Here is an 11,603-nt window from a genome sequence, read left to right as displayed (position 1 = left end):
AAATATTTTGATCTTGTTTATTTGAAAAGGTTATTTGCCCTTACCCACCAGGCCTTGTGGCCACTGAGGGATCAAAGTCACACAACACCCCATTCTCCATGGTGGAAAGGAGGCTGTGCTCCCATACACCCTCTCTGGAATCTCTCTTCCACACTGAGCAATACCCCAAGAACAGCCCCAAAGAGGTTGTACTTACTGCTTTGAAAGAGAGAGCAAAGAACATCTAGGGTTCTTCCTCCTTTCCAAGCATAACACAGGTTGAGATTTTTCTTTCCTTTTTTTAAATTTAGTAAGAGAAAAAATATCCCCCACCCATATCTATAGGGGAAATCCAAAGACAGTTATTCCCATCATATTTTGAGGAACTCTTGAATCCTTCATTGGAAGCTATCAGATTCTCAGAAGGTGACTGACCTTCTGCAAAAGCCATTAAAACAACGTCATCGGGACGGAGTTTCCCAAAAGAAATATTGCAGCTCCACTGGGCAGGAACAGAGCCTCATGGAGTACCGACATGCAGATATCTGTTCATGTGCCAGTAGAGGCCTCTCCAGGGTCCCTGGAAGGTCCAGGGTTCTGAATGTGTACATCTGCACTCCAGCAGGCCAAGGTGAAGCTCAAAGGGATGTTTGAATTCCTGAATAGGCCACATCCTCTCAAGTAGAAGAGACCCACACTGGGAGAGTTCTCAGAGCTGCTTCTGGGCTTTTTTCCCAAAGGCTTATTCTTTACAATGGCCCAGGAATGAACCTACATTTGCAGATGATTCTACATGCTTTACTCTATTTGCAGTTGTGAGAAATGAGACTTGAAGAGATAAGTAACCTGCCCAAGTCCACCTCAAAGTCCACGGCTATGTGAGGTCATTCTCTCCCAGCTTCTTGTCACTGTATCCTATAACCCATCATCGATCATTCGCACAATATCACAGGGGAATATTGAAAATTCATATCTGTTTTTTTACTCCCTCATTTAAGCTCTTTGGGTGCTTGTTGACTTAGGTAAAGTCTGAGCATTCTTATGTGGCTCATAACTTTGTGACCAGGTCCGTACAACACCTGTAGGTCAGGAGATAAAGATAGTCCACATATCATATATCTAAATATTTTAAAGCTCTGTTCCCAACCCAGGCCCGAGGCCAAAGCAGACCCCAAACCAGGAATTTGTGTAATCCATGTGGACATGCCAGCCTGTGCCTCCAATCTGTGTGTCCACGCATTTACTCAGGCTCTGCTTGGGACCCAGGGTGAACTTGGAGGGGTGATCAGTCTTTGGGAAGAGACCTAGTGGAAGAGAGTGTCAGATGTTTGGACAGGGATAATTAGGGTACCCCAAGCATGACTTAGAAGGAGGAATGCAGGCCTCACGTGGTCACATCCTCTTGGCTCTGTGGACACCACTCAGCAGGAAGGGAACCAGCAGAGCAGAACCAGCATGTGCCCTCTAAGGATCAGTCCTCGCTATGGGCCCCTCATGCTGGGCTGAGAGGTGCACTGGCCAGGCCCCTGTCTCCTGCCTAACCAGCCTTTATAAGCCACATGCAGTCCAAAAGAATACCATCTATATGAATAACATTTGCTATGACCTGCCTGCCCAGGATCCCCCTCACCTTATTTACTTTATGAACCTGCAGCCTCCAAAACTGGCTCCTACCACATTGCCTCACAGTTGTCTTACAGTCTGCTTTCCAGACCAGACAGAGATTCTGTCTAAGCATGATACAAATACAGAGCTAGTGTTTAATCAATATATTACTTCAATGAATGTCATTGCTTTGCGTACATTCTAGAAATAAAAGAGGTCAGCTTCTGTTCAGAGAGTCACCTATGCCTGAGAAAGAAAAGGACACTAGAGCAATGTGCCTAGATTTTCTTCTCCCCAACAGACCCCCAGCAGAGTGTTCCCCAGCTCAACTCCATGTTTTCCCAAGCAGGGAGAAATGTGCGAATTTCATGTGGTATCATCCAACAAATAGATATGAGCACTACAAGTCAGACTATCTGGGCACTGGAGATACAAAGGTGCAGACAATCAGCACAAGCACTTGCGTCTGTACCTTATACTTCATGGTAGAGTAACAGGGAAATCTGTCTGGATCACTGGGTGGAGGGGAGTTGGGACCCCAGGAGCAACATGGGAACATGCACCCCTTCTGAAGATGGAGGAGGAGTTGGGAAGCACTGAGGACTACAAATGAGAAGTTGACCCGGCAACTGGGCAGTGCAGTATGATGGAGGGAAATACCCTCCTACATGCTTATCCTGGGGAGAGGATTTGGGGCCAGATATAAACGGTGGAGAGCACAGAAATGTTGCTCTTTGTTTTCTCTTCTTTCTCTGAAACTGGGACCTCAAGTTCCTGGGCCTGCCAGCCCTGGAGACCATGTAGTCTGGGAATGTTCCTAGCACCCCTCCCTAGGCACTGCAGGGACCAGCATGGTCTAAAGCTCAGCAGGCACTGGGCCAGTAGGACAGAACATGAGGGAGCTGGGTGGTGGGCCCTGGAAGCTGCATGGCCAGGTGACGAGCCCGCACCCCTACCCAACATGGGAAGCTGTGGCAGTGTTGGAGACTGGAGCTGTGTTACAACGGTCCTACCTGGTCAGGCACACAGATGCACTGGAGGGCAGTGGCTGAAGGAAGAGGGCAACATGCCATGAATAGGACACCTGGACATACAGAATCTTAAAGATGCCTGAAGCCAGACAGCAGCTGAAAACAGCGAAGCCACCTGCATTTCTTAAAGGATAGTACTTTCTGGGTGGAAGAAGAAGTTCTTGGTACAGCCTTGAACTGAGCTGGCAGAGGGTGGCAGGGTGATTTTCTTTTGGTGTCTTAGAGGAAATGGGCTTTGAGGCAGAAACCTGTCATTATTTCAAACTGTATGGTCTTTGAATAAAAAAAATCCTTTCTCTTTCCACTGAATTCTGCCTCCAGAGTGTTTGCTTCTTGGTGGCAAGTGGTAGAACCCCACTGGTTGTTTGGTTACAACAGCATACAGTCACATGCCAGTCCATGTACTCGTACCTGTGTGAGCACAATATCATACACTGATTAGTGGTGTCCAAGGAATTAAACTACAGTTGGATAGAGCAGGTCTGGGTGGCTGCTTTCCCAGGGAGACCAGAGAATGCAGGTAACATTTACATTGAACCCAAATACCAAGACACAGCTGGTGTATAGGAGCAGAAGTTTAAAGATAGAAGGAGGAGCCATGTTAAATGCTGGCAGTGAGTCTCCAAACAAATCCACCTGTGAGGTTGAAGCTTAATGAGAACAAGGAGAGAAGAAATGAGCTTAAGGAAGTGGGTGGAGCCAGCTTCTGCTGTTGTGAAAACAGGCAGGGAGATTGTGTCCTATTCTTTGTATGCCCAGGGATTGAATGAGGAAGCCATAGCCAGTGAGTCATATTTCCCAATGACCATCCAGACTGCTATAAGGAGAATTAATTATAAAACACCACGTCAGGACAAGGTGACTCAACCATTCAGGGACTTGACAAGGACAGCCAAAATGAAGATACTGAGGTAGAGTTGGGCTGGGTTTTAAAAGTCTCATCAGTAGAACTCAACAATAGATCTTAGGGAAGGGGTGGGGTAGAAGAACATTAAATGGGAGAGAAGCTGGCAGTGAAGGAGGTAGGAGCTGAGTGTACTTGTTCGAGCACCCAAATGTGGCACTTAGCTGATCTCCTGGATAACAAAGTGAACAGCCAACAGAATCTTAGCTGATATGAAGTTTGGAATTCAAAGTGTGCAGGGATGCTTCAAAACAGGTGGCAAGGAGGTTTTATAGGCCAAAAGGGAAGGTCCCTGGGCCTGGCACCAGAAACCGCAGCTTGGCACAGGGACATAAGAGGAGAACTGGCTCGATGATAGCAGTCGAGCTGTTCCCTCCCCTCCCAGGGCAGGGAAATCCTAGACCTGTGCCAGAGAGACCTGAATGCATAAAGTCACTGGGGGGGGGGGGGGGGGGCAGGGGAGAAAGGTAGCAAGCACGCACACAGCCAGTGGCATACCCAAGCTGGGGTGACAGTCACTGGCCAGGACAATGCCAGAGAATTTGGGAGATCCTGGTGGCACCTGGAGCTGGGAGAAAAGGTGAACTGTGACTGGCCATGACCCAGATAGATTCTGGACTTGCCAGAGAGTTGGAGTGTGTGGAAAGCAGGGCAGCTGCTCAGAGGGGCAGCAGTGCCAACAGAGACCTTTTTCAAAAGGGGAACTGAGGCGCATTGGGCAGGGACTTTATTTTCTCTCATACTATGACATGTTCCTATCCCTTATACTCACAATTTCTCCTCCATCTAACCTCTCATAAAGGGCTCTTCTTTCTTAAGTCAGCTCACATTCATTTTCCCCTCTCATAAGAGTCTTATTTCTTATTTTATATATAAACAAACTGAGTAAATCAACAAAGAAACAGAAATTAGAAAAAGAAGCTAAACTGAAATTATTGACCTAAAAAGTGCAATAACTAAAATGAAAAATTAATTAATAGAATTCAAGAGCAAATTTGAGAAGGCAGAAGAAAGATTTAGTGACCTTGAAGATGAGACAATTGCAATTATTGAGTCTGAGGAACAGAAAGAATAAAAAATGAAGAAATATTATGAGGTTCTAAGGGACTTATGGGACACCATCAAGCCAACCAACATATGTGTTATAAGAGTCCCAGAAGAACAGAAAGTCAAAAAGGTATAAAGATTATTGGAAGAAATATTGGTTGAAAGTTTTCCAAATTTGAGAAAACATACAAATTTACAAACTGAAGATGCTCAACAAACTCCAAGTAAATCAGAGTTCCACACTGAGATATATTATAATCAAATTGTCAAAAGACTAAGACAAAGAGAGATCTTGAAAGCAGCAAGAAGGAAACAACTTATTGCGTACAAGTGATTCTCAATAATATTATCAGTAAATTTCCCATCGGAAACCATGGAGGCCAGAAGGCCAGAAGTGAGATAAAATATTTAAATTACTAAAATGGAGAAATAAACTGAACAAAAATACTACATCTGGGAAAACTGTCACTCAAAAATTAAGAAAACTGGAGGAGGAAGATGGCAGAGGAGTGAATGAGAGTCACGCTGACCTCCTCCCAAGACCAAACTGGAATTGCGACTAAATAGAGGAGAAATCACCTGGAAAACAATGGAATGATAAAGGGACAGGGGCCTTGGAGCCGCAGACAGACAGTGGATTCGACTCTCACACATCCCAAAGGGTGAGAAGTGCGGTGGAGGCTCGAGAGGGTGGGCTGGGCGCCCACGGGCACCAGCACCAGAGGGACATTGAAACAGCCAGTTGGATCCCCCTGAGAAGAACAGGGTCTGAGTCATAAACAGGGACCCCTAGACTACAGCAGCTGAAACCAGGAAAACACACAGACAAAATGCACCCCGAAGAGCTTAGGGGCGCTCTCGGCCAGAGACAGGCGGCTGGGGATGCAAAGAGACATTTAAAGGGCCAATGCAAAAATTTGCAGTGGCAGCCGCCCTCCTTGATCTCTGGGTAGAGGTGGCAGCAGAGTGGGCTGGTGGCTGGGAAAAGATTGGTAAGGAAAACTTTGTGAAGAGAACTGAGATGGTGGCCGGCGGAGCCCTGGTGATAACTCACCTCTCACTCTGCAGCTACCATCTCGCTCAGGCATAAGGGAATCAATTAACCTTTGCATGCTCTGCACACAGCTTGTGCGCGTGTCAGCCGGGGGGCTGAGTGCAGATAAGCTGGAAGAAATAGAGGATCCCTGGCCAAAGGGGTCACACAGCTGCACAGACAGCCTTGAGGGGAGACTGGAGACGGAGGCATTGCGGAAAGATCGGGAGGAGGAACCAGGGAGTCCCGACTCCCTCCCCATTCTGTAGTCTCCATTGTGCAGGAACAGGCCACACCCCCAAAGACCCAAAAGCTGAAAAGCACACAATAGACAGCCCAAAACCACCCAGTGCAGGCATGCACACACACACACGAGTGACCAGCGAGGGTTGGCCAGTGCATGTGGGGACCCGCGACCGTGCGGGTTGGTAAGGGCACCTGCAGGTTGGTGCCCAAGGGGCCTGGGAGGGAGTGCACAGATAGGGGAGGGCAGGCATAAACTGGCACCCCTGTGGGCCGCGAGTGCAGAGCGGTCTGCAGAAATAGTGGATCCCAGGCGGAGGGGTCACAGAGCTGCCCAGAGACCCTGGGGGAGAGACTGGAGACAAGATTAACTGGGGAGTCCAGGAGCTGACTTCCTCCCGTTTCCGTAGTCTCCATTTTGCATGGGCAGGCGACGTCCCGAAAGAGCCAAAAGCAGGGAAAGCACACAATAGAAGACCATAAACTGACCAGTTCCGGGGAGCCCATCTGGCCTGGGGGCCAGACAAGTACGCAAGGTCAGGTGAATAATTGCCCAGGAGGGCTAGGGATCCAGTCAGCCAGGGAGCGTGCTCAAGGAGCTGGTGTGAGAGTGCAGAGCAATCCACAGAACTAGTGGATCCCTAGCTGAAGGGGTCACAGAGCTGCCCAAAGTAGAAGTCAGACACAGACAATAGCCTCCTAAAGAGCTCAAACAAATGACCCAAGGTCCTATAGGGTCAACAAGTGACATCATCAGAGACAGGCCCAGAAAGAAAAGGAAAAAAAATATAAATAAATAAATAAATAAATAAATAAATAAATAAATAAATAAAAGACCTGCCTACTACCATAGGAGTTTAATCCACAAAGTCAGGAAATCTAGAAGGATCAATTAAAGCAGAAGAAAATAATTAATTAATTAATTAATTAATAGACTCTCACAAAAATGGGAAGAAAAAGAACTTCCCCCCAAATGAGTGGAAAAGGGGAATCCCCACAAGAGAGCTAAATGAAATAGAGGCAAGGGAACTATCAGATATTGAATTCAAAACAATGGCTCTAAGGGAGCTGAATGAGCTCAGCCAGCTCAAAGATAACTTTGAGAAACTGCAGAGAAACTATCACAATCTTACAGTGAACTATATCAACCTGGAAAAGGACATAGAAGCTATCAAGAAGACACAAGAGGATATGAAGAATACCATTTCTGAATTGAAGAACACAGTAGAAGGAATCAAAAGCAGGCTGGATGAAGCTGAGGATCGAATCAGTGAGATGGAGGATAAGGTAGAAAAAAGCTCCCAGGAAGAACAAGAAATGGAAAAAGACTCAGAAAGAATGAAGAGGCATTTATGGAAATGCAGGACAACCGGAAACACAATAATATCTTCATAATAGGGATACCAGAAGGAGAAGAAGAAGAGCAAGGGACAGAGAACCTATTTGAAAAAAGTAATGATGGAAAATTTCCCCAATCTGAGGAGAGAAAAGGTCTCATGGATCCAGGAGGCACAGAGGGCCCCAAGGAGGTCCACTCCAAGACATATCATCATTAAAATGGCAACTATCAAAGACAAAGAGAGAATCCTCAAGGCAGCAAGGGAGAAGGAGAAAGTAACATACAAGGGGGCCCCGATATGTCTAGGAGCTGACTTTTCAACAGAAACACTACAAGCCAGAAGGGAATGGCAACAAATATTCCAAGTCATGAAAAGCAAGGGCCTACTACCAAGGCTGCTCTACCCAGCAAGGCTCTCAACTAAAGTAGAAGGGGAAATCAGGAGTTTCCCAGACAAAAGAAGGCTAAAAGAATACATCTCTACCAAACCAGCACTCCAAGATATGCTAAAGGGACTGGTTTAAGAAGATGAAGGAAAAGAGTGAGAAAGAGAAAAACACAGGTACAAAGAGAAAAAATGAATGTTTCTATCAGTAATAATTCTCAATGTAAATGGACTAAATGCCCCAATCAAAAGACACAGGATAGCTGAATGAGTAATAAAATATGATCTACACATAGGCTGCCTACAAGAGACCCACCTCAGAGCAAAAGACCTACACAGATGGAAAGTAAAGGGATGGAAAAAAATATTCCAAGCAAATGGGCAAGAGAAAAAAGCAGGGGTTGCAATACTTATATCAGACAAAGTAGATTTCAAAACAAAGGCCATTAGAAGAGATGAGAGGGGCACTTTATAATACTTAAAGGAAGAATCCATCAAGAAGACATGAACATTGTAAACTTATATGTTCCCAAAATAAGAGCCCCAAGTATATAAGGAAAATATTGGACGACTTTAAAAAGGATATAGACAGCAACACACTGATAGTAGGAGATTTTAACACCCCACTGTCTAAAATGGACAGATCTTCCAAACAAAACATCAATAAGCATATTGTGTAGCTGAATGATGCACTGAATCAAATAGACTTAACTGACATATATAGAACCTTACATCCCAAAGAAGAAAAATACACATTCTTTTCAAAGGCTCATAGAACTTTTTCAAAGATAGACCACATGATAGGACACAAAGCAAGCCACAGCAAATTCAGGAAAATTGAAATAATATCAAACTTTTTCTCAGACCACAAGAACTTGAAACTGGAAATCAACCTCAAAGAGAAACTTCAAAAACCTGCAAACTCACAGAGACTGAACAGTAGACTATTGAACAATGAATGAGTCAATAATGAGATAGGAGAATAAATCAAAAAATTTCTGGAAACAAATGAAAATAAATAAATAAATAAATAAATAAATAAGCATACAACAGTCCAAAACCTATGGGACACAGCAAAGGTGGTCCTGAGAGGGAAGTTCATAGCAATACACGCTTACCTAAAAGAGATAGAAACATTTCAAATAAAAGACCTAACACTACAACTTCAAGAACTGGAGAAACAACAAATAAATCCCAGAGCAAGTAGAAGGAAGGAAATAGTCAAGATTAGAGCAGAACTGAATGACATAGAGAAAAAAAGAATAATTCAGAGGATCAACCAATCCAGGAGCTGGTTCTTTGAAAAGATAAATAAAATTGATAGACCTTTATGCAGACTCATCAAGAAAAAAAGGGAGAGGACCCAAATAAATGATATCAGACATGAAAGAGGAGAAATAACAACTGATACCATGGAAATACAAAGGATTGTCAGAAACTACTATGAACAATTATATGCCAAGAAATTTGAAAACCTCGATGAAATGGACAAATTTTTAGAAAAGTATAATCTTTCAACACTGAAGGAGGAAGACACAGAAAGCTTGAACAGACCAATAACAGCTGGGGAAATTGAAGCAGTAATCAAGAAACTCCTGGCACACAACAGCCCTGGGCCGGACGGTTTCATAGGAGAATTTTACAGAACATTTAAGGAAGAGCTAACCCCTGTCCTCAGACTATTCCAAAAAAATCCAAGAGGAGGGAAGACTCCCAGACTCTTTTTATGAGGTCAGCATCACCCTAATCCCAAAACCAGATAAAGACCCTACAAAGAAAGAAAACTACAGGCCAATTTTGCTGATGAACATAGATGTTAAAATCCTCAACAAAATATTGACAAACCGCATCCAGCAATACATACAAAGGATTATCCACCATGATCAAGTGGGATTCATCCCAGGGATGCAGGGATGGTTCAATATACGCAATTCAATAAATGTAATGCATCACATAAATAACAGAAAAGACAAAAACCACATGATCATCTCGTGGACGCAGAAAAAGCATTTGATAAGGTACAGCACCCATTTATGATCAAAACACTCAGCAAAATGGGAATACATGGGGCATTCCTCAACGTAGTAAAGGCCATATATGAAAAACCTACAGCCAACATCATACTCAATGGGCAAAAACTGAAAGCTTTCCCACTAAGATCGGGAACACGACAAGGATGTCCGCTTTCACCACTTCTTTTCAACATCATATTGGAAGTCCTAGCCACAGCGATCAGACAAGAAATAGAAATAAAAGGCCACCAAATAGGAAAGGAGGAAGTAAAACTATCATTGTTTGCAGATGACATGATAGTGTACATAGAGAACCCTGTAGACTCTACCAAAAAACTCCTCAACTTAATAAGTAAATTTGGCAAAACAGTAGGACACAAAGTCAATATTCAGAAATCAAAGGTATTTTTGTACACCAGTGATGAAATAGAAGAAGAAGAAATCAGAAAAAAATACCATTCTATATAGCAAGAAGAAAAATAAAGTACCTAGGAATAAATTTAACCAAGGAGGTAAAAGACCTGTACACAGAAAACTGTACAACATTGAAGAAAGAAATTAAGGAAGACACAAATAAATGGAAGCATACACCATGCTCATGGATTGAAGAATTAATATCATCAAAATGTCCATACTACCAAAAGCAATTTATAGATTCAATGCAATCCCTATTAAAATACCAATGACGTATTTCACAGAAATAGAACAGACATTTCAAAAATTTATATGGAACCATAAACGACCCCAAATAGCCACAGTAATTTTGAGAAAGAAACACAAAGTAGGAGGGATCACAATACCGGACATCAAACTCTACTACAAAGCCACTATACACAAAACAATCTGGTAGTGGCACAAGAACAGACCCATAGACCAGTGGAACAGAATAGAAAACCCAGAAATAAGCCCAGGTCTTTATGGGCAACTAATATATGACAAAGGGGGCAGAATCTTAAAATGGAGCAATAATAGCCTGTTCACAAATCGTATTGGGATAACTGGGCGGCTACATGCAAAAAAATTGAAATTGGATCATCAGCTGACACCATACACAAAAATAAACTCAAGATGGATAAAAGACTTAAATATAAGTCACAACACCATCACAGTCCTAGAGGAGAACTTGGCAGGAGCCACTCAGATATCCCACGCAGCAATTTTTTTCACTGATATGTCTCCTAAAGCAAGGGACATAAAGGAAAGAATAAGCAAGTGGGACCTCATCAAAATAAGAAGCTTCTGCACGGTGAAAGAAAACATCAGCAGAATGAAAAGGGAGCCAACCATATGGGAAAATATATTTGCTAATGATACATCAGATAGAGGTTTGATCTCCAGGATATATAAAGAACTCCCTGGACCCCACTCTAAGAAGACAAATGATCCAATCAAAAATGGGCAAAGGACCTGGGCAGATGCTTTTCCAAGGAGGAGATACAGAAAGCCCAGAGACATTTGAAAGGATGCTCAGCATCACTAGCCATCAGAGAAATGCAGATCAAAACCACCATGAGGTACCACCTCACACCGGTCAGAATGGCCATCATAAACAGATCAACAAACAACAGGTGCTGGCGAGGCTGTGGAGAAAAGGGAACACTAGTCCACTGTTGGTGGGAATGCAGACTGGTGCAGTCATTGTGGAAAGTAGTGTAGAATTTCCTCAAAAAGCTGAAAATGGAACTGCCTTTTGATCCAGTGATTCCCCTGTTGGGACTCTACCCTGAGAACACCAAAACGCCAATACAAAAGAACCTATGCACCCCAATGTTCATAGCAGCACAATTTACAATATCCAAGTGTTGGAAGCAACCTAAATGCCCATCAGTAGATGACTGGATCAAAAACAATGGTACATTTACACAATGGAATACTACGCAGCAGGAAGAAATAAAGAACTACTAAACTTCGCACCAGCATGGGTGGAACTAGAGAGCATTATGCTAAGCGAAATAAACCAGGGGGTGAAAGACAAATACCATATCATCTCACCTATAAGCAGAATCTAACCAACAATACAAAGAT

Source organism: Pteronotus mesoamericanus, unplaced genomic scaffold, assembly GCF_021234165.1.
Source record: "Pteronotus mesoamericanus isolate MK-2021 breed Mesoamerican mustached bat unplaced genomic scaffold, CSHL_Meso_final scaffold_125, whole genome shotgun sequence".
In the NCBI taxonomy this organism is placed as follows: domain Eukaryota; kingdom Metazoa; phylum Chordata; class Mammalia; order Chiroptera; family Mormoopidae; genus Pteronotus; species Pteronotus mesoamericanus.
Note: the sequence above shows the minus strand (reverse complement) of the source record.